General features: G+C 43.3%; 1 protein-coding gene across 8 annotated transcripts in view; it reads right to left on the bottom strand.

The window, feature by feature from the left end:
* The window catches only part of MET (MET proto-oncogene, receptor tyrosine kinase), a 165,983-nt gene that overhangs the window by 118,922 nt on the left and 31,963 nt on the right, over positions 1-15,098 (bottom strand). Inside the window, exon 1 of one of the 8 annotated variants that reach the window (XM_050936042.1) lies at positions 4,861-4,925. The exons of 5 other annotated variants lie outside the window; for them this stretch is intronic. The gene's annotated coding sequence lies outside the window, so the exon portion shown is untranslated. Of the gene's footprint in view, positions 1-3,928; positions 4,237-4,635; positions 4,780-4,860; positions 4,926-15,098 lie in introns of those variants that run through there. 2 more of the 8 variants (XM_050936041.1, XM_050936037.1) reach the window with 2 other exon arrangements.

Here is a 15,098-nt window from a genome sequence, read left to right on the forward strand (position 1 = left end):
ATCTCTACTGGCTGCTGTGAGTGTCCAAACCAACATGCCTGCACTGTCGGGAAGTGGGCGCATGACCAATCTTCTGGTTTCCCTTTGCTTCCCCACAGTAGTCATTTTTCTGCTGAGAAGCAAAGAAATCTGTGGGAGACATTAATTCTGCGCACGCGCAGTGATGCAGAATTCCCTCAGGAGTAACTTACAAGTGCCTCAAATTCTCTTGTTTCAGCTTCATGTCTCTACCCAAATATCTGTGCAAACAGTACACACTTGATTCAAAGCCCATTGGAGTCAACAGGATAGACTGCAATGGGCTTTGTATCAGGTACTATCTGATCACATCAGGTGGCATAACAATATCATAGTGTAGTTCAAAAACAAAACAAGAAATGGCCTTCAATCTCCTTGAGCAATATTCATCCTTAAAACAACACCTTTTCCTTCACAAGCATTACACCCTGGATGAATCTGGCCCAAAACCTTTACCTTTTATTTTATATTAAAAATACTGGAAAAATGCTCTATCTTCCTGTATGACATAATAGTATTCCTGAAGGCAAATAGCTTGGCAATTTGGGAGATTTGTTAATGCTAAAGGAAACAAGTTAGCACACATACCATGTGTTAGAAATTACACTGTAACCCTGATTAGATTTCCTAAAAGGTATTTGAAACAAAGAAAGCAACACAAAGGTAGCGATTCTAAGAGTAATGAGCATTTGTGGGATTTCAAACAGCTCTACATACAACATGCCCAATGTTCTGGGGAAAAGAGGTCACCTAATTATTCCTTTCTTTAAGGCCCTGTCTACACTACATTTCCCCTGGGTGACAAAACTGCTTTAAAAATGGTTTCTCCTAATATGCCTGTATTAGCTGCTGTGGATGAGCTATAGATTTGTTAAAACCATTGCTAAGATAAATATATCTTAACAAAACAGAACTCTGATGGTTTGGCTGAACTGCACTGGGGGATGGGCAGGCCATGTAGATCGACACTCTACAAAGTGGCCAGCTCATTTCCACAGGGGCTCACTCCATGTGGGAGTGGAGAGGTTTTGGTAGACTAGGGAACTAGAAAAAGCATGGCTAGAATCTGCAAACCGTGAATTCAATGGCTACAAACTGTATGAAGGAGGCAATCATAGACTGTAGCAATTACAGACAAGATGCACAAGATGATGGCTCTACCGACTGGTAATGGGCTGTTCAACATTCGGTCTCTGTGCCAATGCTTCAAATGAAGCCCAAACAGGCCATAAGTGTGGGAAACCTGGTCACATGAGTTTCATGAACTAAAGCTAGAGGAGCTGGTTTGCAGACAAGAAACCCATATGCATTTGTTCAGAGTGTCAGGTGGCAAATATCCCTGAGAATTCCCTGCTCTCTTCCCTCCCCGCCAACACATCTTGGAACTGGGATTCTTAAGGCTCCTTGGGGCCAGTGTTTCGTGTCTTCATCCTGGGATCTTCAAAGGATACCCGGTGACTGCTCTTTTATCTCCCCATTTTATTATTGGTATTATTAATATTTATTATATGTATCACTATTGCGCCCAGAGATCCCAGGCAGAATCCCATCGTGCTAGGCACTGTACAAACACGTGAAGACACTGTGTTTGTCCCAACGTACTCTCTTGAGTGAGTAGAGTTAAGATAGGTGCCTACTACAAAGGGATGTTGGGTCGTGAGAGAGACCTCAGAATTCCTTGTGTGGACACTGCCCTGGAGTCTGCACTGAAGCTAAGGAAGCCCAGATTTCTGAGGTATCTTTCAGGCATCAGGTTCCCTCAGCTGCTGTGGATTCAGGCATGTTTACAGCTGCCAGTTGGATGGGGTGATCTCCAGAATGTCTTTACTCTGATTTGGGGTCCAGCAGACTGAAGAGGCCATCCCCTTTCCCCTCTGAGATAAATAATGTGGAACAGCCACCTGGCGGATCACAGAAGGATGAGGAAAAGACATTTGACCCCCCCAACAGCACTGGACACAGTAGAAGGGGGTTTCAGGTCACCATTGCAGGCCCCCAGAAGATTGCAAATGAAGGACTGGTCTCAGAGCCAATAGGGAGGGGAAAAGGGGATGTTAGGGACTTGTAGACTTGGTGAGGTAAGAAGTCAAAATTTGATAACAATTCTCTGTTCATGAACCTCTCAATGAACCCGTGCTAAATTTTGGGTTTCTAATTGGCTTAAGTCTTAATTACTCTGTTTCCCATTGCATTACCATCAACTGTAAGCCATAGGCTGGCTTCAGAACGACCTTTGTAAAGAAAGAAATCCTCTAATAAGAACATCTGCAGTTGTGTGTCAAGAGAAACAAGTGTTATGGAATGGTCATTAATTCTGAAAAACACTAAGACAAAAAACAAGACAAAACTTCTGCAACCCTCTGGAAATAGATTTTGATGTGAATTTAAGAGGGATTGTTGTACATAACTAATTTTGTGTATTTACCTTTCTTCAAATTATTAATTGTGTACTAAATGACCTGTATTACTAATTATCTATGGCTACAGAAGGTTTAGGGAGGTAATGAGTAGTTATTCTCTCAGGTTATTTTGTTTTTAATGTGTGACTCTTGCAAAACAGCAGCGTTGTGGTCTTCATTGGATAACACACAGTGTAAATATTAGCTGCAAATATTTAAACATCTCTTAAAGAGAAGTGGGACATTTTGTACCTTGCCTAAGTATGATTTTATGTCTTTCGAATCTCAGAAACGATTCCCACCTATTTCTGCTTGCCAGCAATGCAAAAGGACATTTTGAATGAGATATCTCAAAAGCAAATGAATTACTGCAATATGCAAAGGTTTATTGGGAAAACTGAAAACATCCATATATTGCAGCTTCTCAAAGTAAATCCTGTAGATTATAAATGCAAAAAATCCCAAAGCACTGCATAGTTATTAAAGTGTTTGTATTATTTAAATATTATTCAACATTTTAGGGGGTGAGGATTAACCTAAATACTTACAGTTTCTAGAACATACATAAATATTTATAAAGAAGAGACAATCTAACTTAATGTTGATATGGGCACACTACTAAAGTTTCATTACAGAGTGTAAATTATTCCTAATTGTGGACAAATTGCATTTTTTAAATAAAAAATTTACAATACAACAGCAAGAAATATTTGAAATACACCAGATATGTAAAGTACATAATCTGGTAATCTGGAAGATAAATGCTTTAACAAAAAAAAAAAAAATTCCTTACTTAATGGAAGCTGATTGACTATGCAAGAATTTATCAATTAGCAAATATTTAACACCATTTTTTCTAAATTGCACTTTCAAGTTAAATTTGACAAAACTGTCTAAATAATCCAAAATTTTTGACTTCATTTGCATTTCTGCACCTCTTATGCCCCAACAGCACCGCTAATGGTCCACATGATCATATCAAATAGACAGTCACAAAGAGAAAGTGTAATAGTTGACAAGAAAAATAGTACACAAGATACATGTTAAAAGCAACATATGTATGGTAGGTGGCTGGCTCCTAGGGACTGAAATACAAGCCTAAATATTGTGTTATACAATGTGATGATTCTTACAACATTTCTGGACAGTGCTTTGTAAGTGTGGCATTTTCTTTCTAATGCCGCTTGGAACAATTACTCTAGTAGTAATTGACCAGGATATCTTAAAAATGAAAAAGAATATAGATAATCATCTGATGAAAGTTTAGAAGAACTGACATGATTCTGTCAAAATTAGACTCTGTGACACTCCACACACACAGGAGGGTGGTAAAGGGTTTTATTATTACATTTCAAACCCAGGAAGTTTCCAGCTGCTAAAGCAGCGATTCCTGTAAAATAAAACACGAGTGCAGAAGACACCAGAGTGGAGTTGACGTTTCCCTTGGTCGGAATTAATCTGAACCCCTTAACTGACTCCCACGCCACGGCGGTGCCACGAGCATACAGTACCTGTCTCTGCTAAAGCCAACAGCGCGGTATTCCAGCCGGGGTCCGCTCTAGGGGGTTCTAGCAGGACACCAACGCCTCCCGCTACATTGCCAAGCAGCGGGGTCATCCCTCTGGGAACGTGCGAGCGCAGAAGCCGCCCAGGATACCAGCAGAGGTGCACGTGCACCTGCAGGGCGGGCGAGGCGCTCCCCTTCCAGCGCTCAAGGGTGCGAGGGCTCCTCGCGGCTAAGCGGCCACTTGGCCGGTTCCCCGGCGCCGCAGTCAGGCTGAGTCAGATCGTGGTTGTTCCACAGTGGATGATTGTAAGCGCCGCACCCCCCTTCGTTCACCACCTCCCCCTGCCCTCGGCAGAGTCACTCACTCCGGAGTCATGCAGGCGCGCTCGCCCGCAGCACTCCCCCTGACTCAGCCCCAGGAGCGTGCCGCCCGCCCCCTGCTGTCCCCGGCCTTACTGACAGCTACAAGTGCACTAACCCCTCCCCCCGCCCCCCCAGCCGCGGGCTCGACTCCACTGCCACAGCCACCGGGATCGCACGAGTTTGGGGCCAGATCCTCCAGTCCTCGCTCCTGCTGAGAGCGGCGGGATCCGGCCCCTTCCCCGCCCCCGGGGCACTGAGGCTCCAGCTTGCGGAGCCGGGCGGGGGATCCCCCTCCCTCCCACCGCCGGGTGGCTGGACGGGCCGGTCCCCGGCACTCTCAGTTTGTACCTTCAGCGGGCAGGGAAGCCGAGGCAGCAGCTCTGTATCTGGGTCCCCGACTCCCGCGCTGCGCTCCCGCCACCTGGAGGCAAAGTCGCTGCTGGGGGGCGGGCGGGCGCAGCCCTGCTGCTCCCCAAGGCACCTGGAGGCGCCTCTCCCGCTCCTGTGGGGGCTCCCAGCGGTAAATCAGCGGCGGCCTCGGCTCCCCAGTGCCCCGCCCCGCCTGGTCCTGACCTGCCGGTGACTCACCGCCTGCCTCGCAGGGACCCGGGAGCGCGGAGGAAGCGGCCCTTCCCCCTCTCCCGGGGGTGCGGCCGGTGGCCAGGCTGCGCTGCCCACGTGGAGAGCCAGCCGCCCCACAGCTCCGCGCCCCAACTTTCCAGGTGAACTGGGGAGTTTCCCGGGACCCTCCCCCCCACCAGTTGGGTCAGCAGCCCAGGGACTAAGCCCAGACGGGCTCGGAGCTGCGGCCGGGGGCCGGGGTGCCGGGCCGGGCTGCCGAGCAGTGACGAGCCCGATTCAGCGGGGACAACAAGCGTGGCATTGGCTCGGGGAGCGGACGAGGGAGGTCTGGGGGTGGGGATCCAAACTAGCCAGCCCCGCAGAGCCCCAGTGGCCTTTTGGGCCCTGAAACCCATCGCGATCCCACATCCACTCAGCCCTTTGCCGCTGTTTGCCTCTCCCTCGTTGTGTACCTGCCCCAGGCATACCCGGGGGACCTGGGCTTTCCCCGAAGAGCCACGCACCGCACAGAGTACACTGAAAAGAGCTACACTGCTTTCCCTTTCCTCATCCCTAACCCTGAGCCTGCACCCAGCTCCCAGCGGCAGCTGCAGAGCCCCCACTGAACTCATTGATCTGGATCCTGCAAGCCCATCGGGAGAGACTTGCAGGATCCAGCCCTTAGGTGGTCCCTCTAAGGCTGGAAGATAAAACGTGTTCAGACAGAGATGTGCTATTTAGGCTGCCTTTAAAAAAAATCGGATTTAAAAGCAGATCTTCTCCCGTGTTACTACCTGAAAGTATTGGTACCAGAAGAAATATTAAGTTCTCACCCAGTAACTCAGTGCCAGTGTCCCCTCCCTGCTGTGCTACAGCATAAATCAGGCAGCCCTGAGAACCGAATCCGTCCACAGTCTCTCTACTGGGTGTGTCAGAGGTGGGAATTGTATTGTGAACATCTGCCATCTAGGAAATGGATTTAAGTAATCCCACATAGAATCAAATAGCCATCTATCAGTAAAGGTGCCTATGTGAGTTGCAAGGGATACTAAGTGCTCAGATACCAAGTACTGGGGATTTATCTTCAGAACGTCTCTGTAAGGTAGGTATCCTCTCCATTTGTACAGATTGGAAATTGAGGCACTGAGGGTATGTCTACACCTTAATGTAAGCCCATGGTTTGAACTCACTCTCAACTAACCATCCTTCCCATCTACACACAAATTGTGCTAACCCAGGGTTCCCAGGAGTCCACAGGAGTGGAGGGGCTGAGCCTGAGTGAAGCTGGGACCGAGGCTTCAAACCTTATGGCTTTGCACTGTAGATACAACCCCACTGGATTTGTGCTCTGGGAGTCTACCAGAAGTATTCCATACTCCCATGCGCTGACTTTTTTTGTCCACTTGACAGTCACATGTGGTGGACAGTCAAGTTTTCCCATACTGCACCACGAATAAAGAGCTAGAGCAGCTATGGTCTGGGAATGTGCTAGAATGTCTGAGATATACAGGGTTTAAATTCAGTTGGAGCTGTCTGGAGCAGAGCTCTGGTAAATATTTTCTGATTCCAGCCCAATTCTGTTGGTTTTCAACTGGGGGTCTTCAGCCCTCTGGGGGTCTGCAGGCTGGTTTCTGGGGGTGCATAGGGCTCCACAGCTGAAGCCTGGAGCCCTGAGCTACAGGGTGTTCCCCAGTGGGCCTGAAGCCCTAAGCGGGGCAGTCGATTGGGAGCTCAAGGAAATACTCTATGAGAATTTAAGCCCTGGAGATATGAGTAGTTGGATTGGGGCTTGCATAATACTGGAGCACCAGGTTGGGAGCCAGAGTTCAAAAATTCCTGACCTGGGGTTGCAAATGGTTGTAGATGCTCATGCCCTGTGTTAATGAACCCAGGATCTGCTATCTTGAGTTTACTAGTCCTGGGCTTACATTGCAGTGTAGGCATACCCTGAGAGATTAAGGTCCAATTTTACAAAGGAACTTTAGCTTTGCAACACTTGACTTTTAGGTGTCTACAAAAATCACTGCAATAACAGTCTGACCCACAAAGCCTAGAGGCATTCCCTCATAACCTTTAGCCCAGTGGTTATTTTTAAAAAGCCTTCTGCCAGCCTACCACTAATATGCATCATCATCACTTTCACAATTTGCTTGTGTGTCTGTGTTTCATACTAACTTGTTGGCTTTAGTGAGAGACATCTAACCTAGATGGGAAATGATTCATTGCCAAAAGCAAATGTGTCATAACACCAGAATTTTACCCTTTTTATTTTATCTGTTTAATTTGTGGAATCTCATTCTATAATATCTTGCACTTCCAAAAATAACATAAAGGAGATCATATTATTTTAATAAGAAAAGCCTACAATCCTATGGCTACTGGACAACTAAAAGATTATTTTTATTTGTTGTCTCATTATTTAATGAATGCTGACAAAGTGTATGGTGCTGTGCAAAACAAAAATAAAAACAGCCTTTGCCCCCTAAAACAAAATCAGCACAAAGATATCATTTTGATTGATTCAGGGCCTGATATAATTTGTTTCACAGTCAATTGGAATCTTTCCATTGACTTCATTGGGCTTTGGATCAGGCCCTTATATTGTAACAAAATGTGATGAGGCCCTTCATTAGTGCTTAAAATACTAATACAGATTAAAGGCTCTAGTCTATTGCCTCTGAACAGGGACCAGCCTTCCAAGGACGATAGGGAGGTAAAACACATAAATGCCAGTCCCCGGAGGCATTCTGTGGTGCTCCCAGGCAGGCACAATGCTTCCAGGGGTAGTGAAAAATAGTGCCATGATTTTAGGTGCCTTCTACTCCTTTATGGAATTGAAGTATGTGCACCCCTCTGCCAACCAGTGTGGAAGGCTCTCTTTTCCCCCCGCCCAATTCCCCTTGTGCTCCCATGCAGGACCAGTCATCATCCAGCACTAATAGGGCAGAAGTATAAACATCTACATCAGACTTGGATAGATCCTTATTCTTTTTAAAAGGAAAAGGTAAAGAAAAAGGATTCAATCTAATGATCACCCATATGTAAGAAAGCAAGTCGTATGTTCTTTATCTGCTCTCTAGATCCTGATGCACCTGCTTTGGCTGAATAATAGCCAGCACCAGAACTGTTACTAATGTTATAGTCAGTGCTATTCTAAAGTTAACAAATGGATTGTCACCCAGCATAAAAAGGAGAAACAGCTGTTTCCTTTCCATTTTTTACCCTGCCGATGCCATGTTATTTTAGGTTAGCAGTATGAGACATGAGCTGCAGAACAATAGGATATCAACAGTTCCCAGATATGTATTGATCCTAAAATCAGAGAGATGATTTATAAACACCTTAACTGGAGGCTTAAACCTCTTTCAGGAGAAAAAAGTTAGGTAAGCAGGACCTCAGCTTGATTCCCATTTATTTCAAGTTCTTCTCATGACTTCACTTTTGCCATCTGTCCACAGCTTCACTTTGTAAAGAAGGCTTCTATAGATACGATGGTGTGGAGCATTTTGGAAGCTGGCCCCACCTGAAAAACAGTTCTATAGCTGGTGCAATCTATTCAAATAAAAGAAGTGGAATGTACAAATTGTACTGTCAGAGAGTCCTGGCTATATGCTTTCCACCTGTACTTGCTTCAAGATAAAGGTAGGATGACCAAAGAACAGGATTTTATGATTAGACAAATGAGTCACAAGATATGAGTTTTCAAGCTGATCTCTCCAGGGTCAAAGATGGAGAATGAAAATGCAAAAATATGTATTTCTGAGTTACTACTGCTACTTCTGTGTTACTACTGTGACACATAAGGGCCCAATTCAGCCACCCTTATTTATTCCAAGTAGTACTCATAGAATACAGTATTACTTAACATAAGCACAGCTGACAAAATTGGGCCCTAAGTGCTTTTCTTGCCTAACTTCATATTCTTACATTCAGTATTAGAAATTGGCTATGGACATTTGTATAAAAATATATCATACTATATCTCCTGCAGACAGATGGCCTATGTGATGGGTTAGATCACAGAAACCCCCTTGGGGCTGCCAACTGATGTGCCAAGACTACTTCTGCCCCTGCTTTCCCTGCCAGCTTGGGACTCCAGCACCCTCTCTTGTTATGCCAGACACGCCAGTCTGCTCCAGCACGGACTCAGGGTCTGAACCACGTGCCCAAAAGCTGCAGACTTAACTGAAAGCAACTTAAGAAGTGTTCCTGTCTTTAACACTCAGATGCCCAACTCCCAATGGGGTCCAAACCTCAAATAAATCTGTTTTACCCTGTATAAATCATGATTTAAATCACTAGTCAGGAAGACTCAATTTAATCATGGTTTTCTACATGAAAGTGCATTCTTGTTGGTTGTTATAACCTTAGTACATATTCTTCACAACTCAGAGATAGATGTAGGTTTCATTTTTAGAAGATACACACTATACATTTTTAAACTGTGATTTATTTTGAAAACTTTTCAGATTAGTTTTACAACTATATCAGAAAACGAATGATTGTTTGGTTATTTCATTTACCAAAGGTAATTGAAGCAGATATTTATGAAGTCATTGAGAGGTGAACTATCTCCAATTCAACAGGTTAATCATTGATAGTTGGAGGATTTTCTTGCCATGCTGTAGTAGGAGGAGATCATCACCAGACAGACATTTAAATTGTTTTATTTAACTAAAACAACAACGTTAAGTATTCTGGATTTTTTTCTTCAACAGCAAACATATAATATTTTAACAAAAGAAGCATATGTCCCTCACTTCTCACATTTATCTCCAGACTTCTTCTCCTTGTCCAGATCTATTCCACCCTCAACTATCTTCTGTTCATTGATTTTATTGAAGCTTTGCACTTTTAGAGAGAGGTAAGGGATTGACTCTGTGTACACAAATTTGCAGAGGGACAACAGGGTTGAGGTCTGTTATTTCTCACCTCTATATATTATTTATTTATTTATTTAAAAACATTTTTGCTGTTAACAAGCATGTTAGCTCTGGAGACACAGATCCACAGTTTGAGAATTGCAAAACTAAGCATCTCTGATGGTATCTTCTAGACTGAGCATGGAGTCCCATTGGGTAGGTAGAATGATTAACCTAAATAATCTACACAGAAGCCTGTGGAACCCCATAAGATTGGGTCCCTAATCCATGAACTGTGGGAACTCATTTACAAAACTTTTCTTAAACATTACATGAATATATTGTCTCATACTATAGAATTAGAATTTATAATCCCTATTCCATGATGAGATATCTTTGAGCTATAATGTATCTTAATTAAAACTGTCTTTAGATAGGTTTTCTCCTCAAAACGCATTTTATCAAAAAATATGATTTAAATAAAAAAAATCCAATTATTAATTTTTTTTAAAAAGTCATTGATTTTTATCCACCCTGATTCTTTGACATTTTTTCAGTGTCATCCTTTTTTCACTGGATTTTTTTTGTTTATCTATTTTTACTACAAGGCAGATTGTATGGAGCTATGTGTTAAAGTCTTTCTGATTAAGATCTTTCCTATTTTGTGGGATTATTTTTAAGACATTATACCAAAATTGTCCATGAGCCTTTTCTAGTCTGATACATAAGGTTCAGGCGACAGCATTTTTTTTTTAAAGTTTGCTGTGACTGTTTACAGAGTTCATAGCCTGCATAAAGATCATTACCCAGGCTTGAAATAACAAATCCAACTATTTGAAAGCTTTTGGGGCAGACTGTGTTCTCAGTTACACAAGCACAAACTCATTTCTTGCACATGGTAAGGCGAGCTCTGTGCAAACATGCATTTGAATCTCTTTGCACACATGAGCAGTCCCATTGGCACTAATGGGACTATTTGAAGCCCTGATCCATCAAGATACATAAGTACATGCCTAACGTTAAGGGGCACTATCTTCATTGGAACTAGTTATGTGCTTAAGTTAGGCATAAGTACTTCGCTAAAGCGGGTCATATGTGTAAGTATTTGCAGGACTGGGCTGTACTGCACCCTATGCTTGACTATGCAGTTCCTCATTGTGTCACTTGCCAAACATGAGCCTGCACCACACTCACTCTACATTTAAAAAGACGCCATCAACTTAAAAATTCTCCTTTTTCTGACAATATTTTAGCATAATACTGCTTGCATTACTAGTGCTGCAAGCAACACCTAGAAGGAGTATAATTTACAGATATTAAATAAACAGTTCTCTTTTTCTATTTGTTTACTCTTTGCATTTAGCAGCACTTTGGGTGCATTCCACAAAGTTCTTAGGTTTCTATGTCCTGTTTTTGGGCAACACTGCATCCCAGAAAACTCCTGCATGGCTGCCGCTGAACCTTGTAGGCATAGAGTTGCCAACCTTCCAGGATTGTCCTAGAGTCTCCAGGAATTAAAGATTAATCTTCAATTAAAGATTATGTCATGTGATGAAACCTACAGGAATACAGCCAACCAAAATTGGCAACCCTGTTAGGTGCCTAAACTCACTCGGTGCCTACGATTTTGCCTCTGGGCATGCGCGCTGCAGTCTCACTCTAGGCACCTGGGTGCTTATCTCCCACCGGAGTATGCACACTGCTGTCTCCTGTGAGGTGTCCAGATGCCTATCTCCCACCAAAGCCCCAGAATGATTCACAAACCAGGAAAGATAGGCCTTCAGCCTAAACTTGTCGGTATGCTCAAACCTACTGGATTCAGCTCCTCAGACAAGTTCACATAAAACGTCTGGGGGGTGGAGGAGCAGAGGACCAAGAATAGGGAATTTCCCTTATAACCTTGTGGGACAGGGAACTCACCCAGATTAGGGGAAGACCTCCTGTTCAAATCCCCTATCTCCTGACAGGGAGAAGGGATTTGAACTGCATCTACCACCTCACAGGTTAGTGCGTGACTGCCTCACTCTCTCCTATGAAGTTGTTCCATTTTAATTAAATAACTGAATAATTAAATATTAGTTAGGAGAGTACAAGTGTTAGAATGACTCTGTAGCCTAGTGTTTAGGGCACTCACCTAAGGGGGTGGGGAGTGGGACTTAAATAATGGATCTCCCATATCCTGTGTGAGTACCCTACCCACTAGACTAGATGATAGGGAAAAGGTATGGCGCTACTTGTGGTAAAGCTAAGCATGTGCATACGTTTTTGCATGATCAGGGCCTTATATCCAAAGCAATCCCTAGCTGTCAATGTGGCCCATGAAGGCTGTTGGCAACCAGCATAGACTGAAGCAGCCTTTGGGCTGCTCAAATTTATGCTGAGGACTTGCCTTGCATCTCCCGTTTTGGGGAACTGTAAACAAGTTTCACAGACTTTTTTCACCTTTACAGTCCTGCACCAAAAATTCCTTGCTGGTCTGGAAAATCTGGCCCTTTAGATACTAATCTCTATATAAAATATATTTCAACACATTCGTGCATGTCAGAAGAGCACAACTCTGAAGAAGGTTATTAGCTTTTTTTACTTGATATCATAAATACTATGTACTTCCCAAATATAATTCAGAGTGTGTTCTCTACATTACCTATTTTGATGCAATTTAAAAGATAATGGGATATATTCAGCGATGAACCAGTGAAGTGTATGGCTAGATTTGGCTCATTATCTTTTAATTGTCTACACTGTTTGGGTTAACTTTTAAAACAAATTATTGATTCTACACAGATATAACTATGCAATACTGTATTTGCCAAAAGCTTTCATTCATAAGGCAGGCTTAGTATATAAACTAGTCATAGGAATCTTTATAGGAAACTTTTCCTTTTAATAACTACATAATTTAATTAGACATGCTGATAATGAATCTAATTCTACTGTGAGTGAAGTCAATATTAAACTCCCATTGATTTCAGTTAGGCAAGATCACACTCATATTATATAGCCTGCATTCAGGAAGCATTTGTTCCCTTAACATACTAATAGCAATATATTTTTTCACATTAAAATAGTTTCAAATTGCCCTAGTTCTGTTTGTTAGCATATCACTTGTGCTAGCCTGTCATGCAGGCAAAAACATTGCAGCGTAATAGTCATTAGAGAGCTAGGCTTAACAAGCTCTCTGGGACTCAGAAGAGTTTATTGTTTAACTTTGTGTTTGGGAACTCGTTCAAGTCAAACAGGATTATGGAAAATGTTTAACCCTTTCTAAATAATATTAAAGCCAGAGCATTGGTTACTAGTCTTGAAATGCAATTTTATGTTTTCACTTTCTTATGTCTGTCATGTTAAGGTGTTTGGACTTTGAACTAACATGCCAGTAGCCTTGAAGCAAAATTCCATGTTGAAATTTATGTTTATGTAACACTCGGCTTTTTCACCAATACCATCAATTTCATTGTTTACAGTAAAAAGAAGAAGAAAGAAAAGGAAACAATAAATAAGTCAGAACTAGGAGAATTAGAAATGAACAGCACAGACAACTTACATTCTCCAATTAAAAGCTACCAAGATGGCAGTTTTAAAATGCTGCTGGTAAAGGACTTTTGATTATTAATAGCATGCTTCCACAGATGCTGGCTTCCGCCTTTCCCCAGAAGTGCTCAACCCCTGCCCAGCCCCAGCCCCCCCCATTCCACCCCACCCCTTCTCCCAAAGCCCCAACCCCACCCTGCTTTTCCCACTCTGCTCCTGCCCCTCCTCTTCCTGTCCCTGCTCCACCCCCACCTGCCTATTCCTGGCCAGTTCTACCCCTGTCCCCACTGCTCCCTCTCCCCCACTGCCTCCTGCACGCTGTGGAACAGCTGATCACAGCTGGTAGGAGGCACTGGGAGGGTGGGGGATGAGTTGATTGGTGGGTGGGATGCATTGGGGGGAGGGACAGGGAACTGGCTGCTGGTGGGTGCTAGGCACCCACTAATTTTTTTTTCTGTGGCTGCTCCAGCCCATGGAGTCAGCACCTATGCTTGCTTCTAATACAGAAGGATTTTTGTTTATTAGACAGAAGATTTAAATGATCTTGTAAAGACTGGAACGACCCTCTCAAACCAACTCTACCTCTGACTTCTTCCCAAGTGTCGATTCCATAACAATGTTTTGTCATTTCTTTCTTATGTACTCATCTGGCCTCCATTACCTAGTATCAAGCACCTCAAAATGTGTAATGTATTTATCCTTACAACACCTCCGTGAGGTAGGGAAGTGCTATTATCCTCATTTTACAGATGAGGATCTAAGGCACAGACTGTGGCCTGGATGCACAAAGTTATTTAGGCTCCTAACTTCCATTAATTTGAAATCAAAAGACATTTGGAGCCTAAATACATTTGTGGATCTGGGCCCCTGAGTCTATCACTATAAGGCATGTTTTCTAATTCTGTAATCATTCTCGTGATTCTTCTCTGAACCCTCTCCAATTTATGTTCTTATCAACTTCCTTCTTGAATTGTGGGCACCAGAACTGGACAGAGTGTTTCAGCAGCAGATGCACCAATACCAAATACACAGGTAAAATAACCTCTCTGCTCCTACTTGAGATTCCCGGTTATGCATCCAAGTATTGCATTAGCTCTTTTGGCCAGAGTGTCACATTCAGAGCTCATGTTCAGCTGATTATCCACTACACTCCCCAAATCTTTATCAGAATCACTGCTTCCCCAACCTGTAAGCATGGCCAACATTCTTTGTTCTAGATGTATATGTTTACATTTAGCTGTGCCCACTGTTGACTCAGGCATCTAGATACTTGCCTATTTCAGGCCTAAACCCCAATGCAATCCACAAACCAGTGAAGAGAGACATTTCTCACCTATCTTGTCTACAGAGCCTGATCTGGTAGGTGTGCTCAAAAGCACCATTAAAAATCTGGCTAGTAGTACTAGCACCTTACTGAAAACTGTCAGCCCAGTGGTTAAACTGCTTACCCAGGATGTTGAAGAGTTCAGTTCAGTTCCTCCCTTTGCCTGATAGGGGAAAGAGAATTTGAAGAGAGGTCTCCCTCCTCTCGGGTGAGCGCTCTAGTCACTGATTTTTATGGGATATTTTGAGACAGGCTCCCTCAGACTCTCCTGTTAAAGCTAGTCCACTCTGGATTAAATAGTCATTTAACAAGAGACACAGTGTCCATTACACTCCTCTAATGATTCTTTATTTATAAAAAGTGGAACATCTTCCACAGGAGAGAGCCCAATTCCAGGATACCCTCTAGCATAGGGGTCGGCAACCTTTCAGAAGTGCTGTGCCAAGTCTTCATTTATTCACTCTAATTTAAGGCTTCGCATGCCAGTATTACATTTTAATATTTTTAGAAGGTCTCTTTCTATAAGTCTATAA

This window comes from Gopherus flavomarginatus, chromosome 1, assembly GCF_025201925.1.
Source record: "Gopherus flavomarginatus isolate rGopFla2 chromosome 1, rGopFla2.mat.asm, whole genome shotgun sequence".
Lineage (NCBI taxonomy): Eukaryota > Metazoa > Chordata > Testudines > Testudinidae > Gopherus > Gopherus flavomarginatus.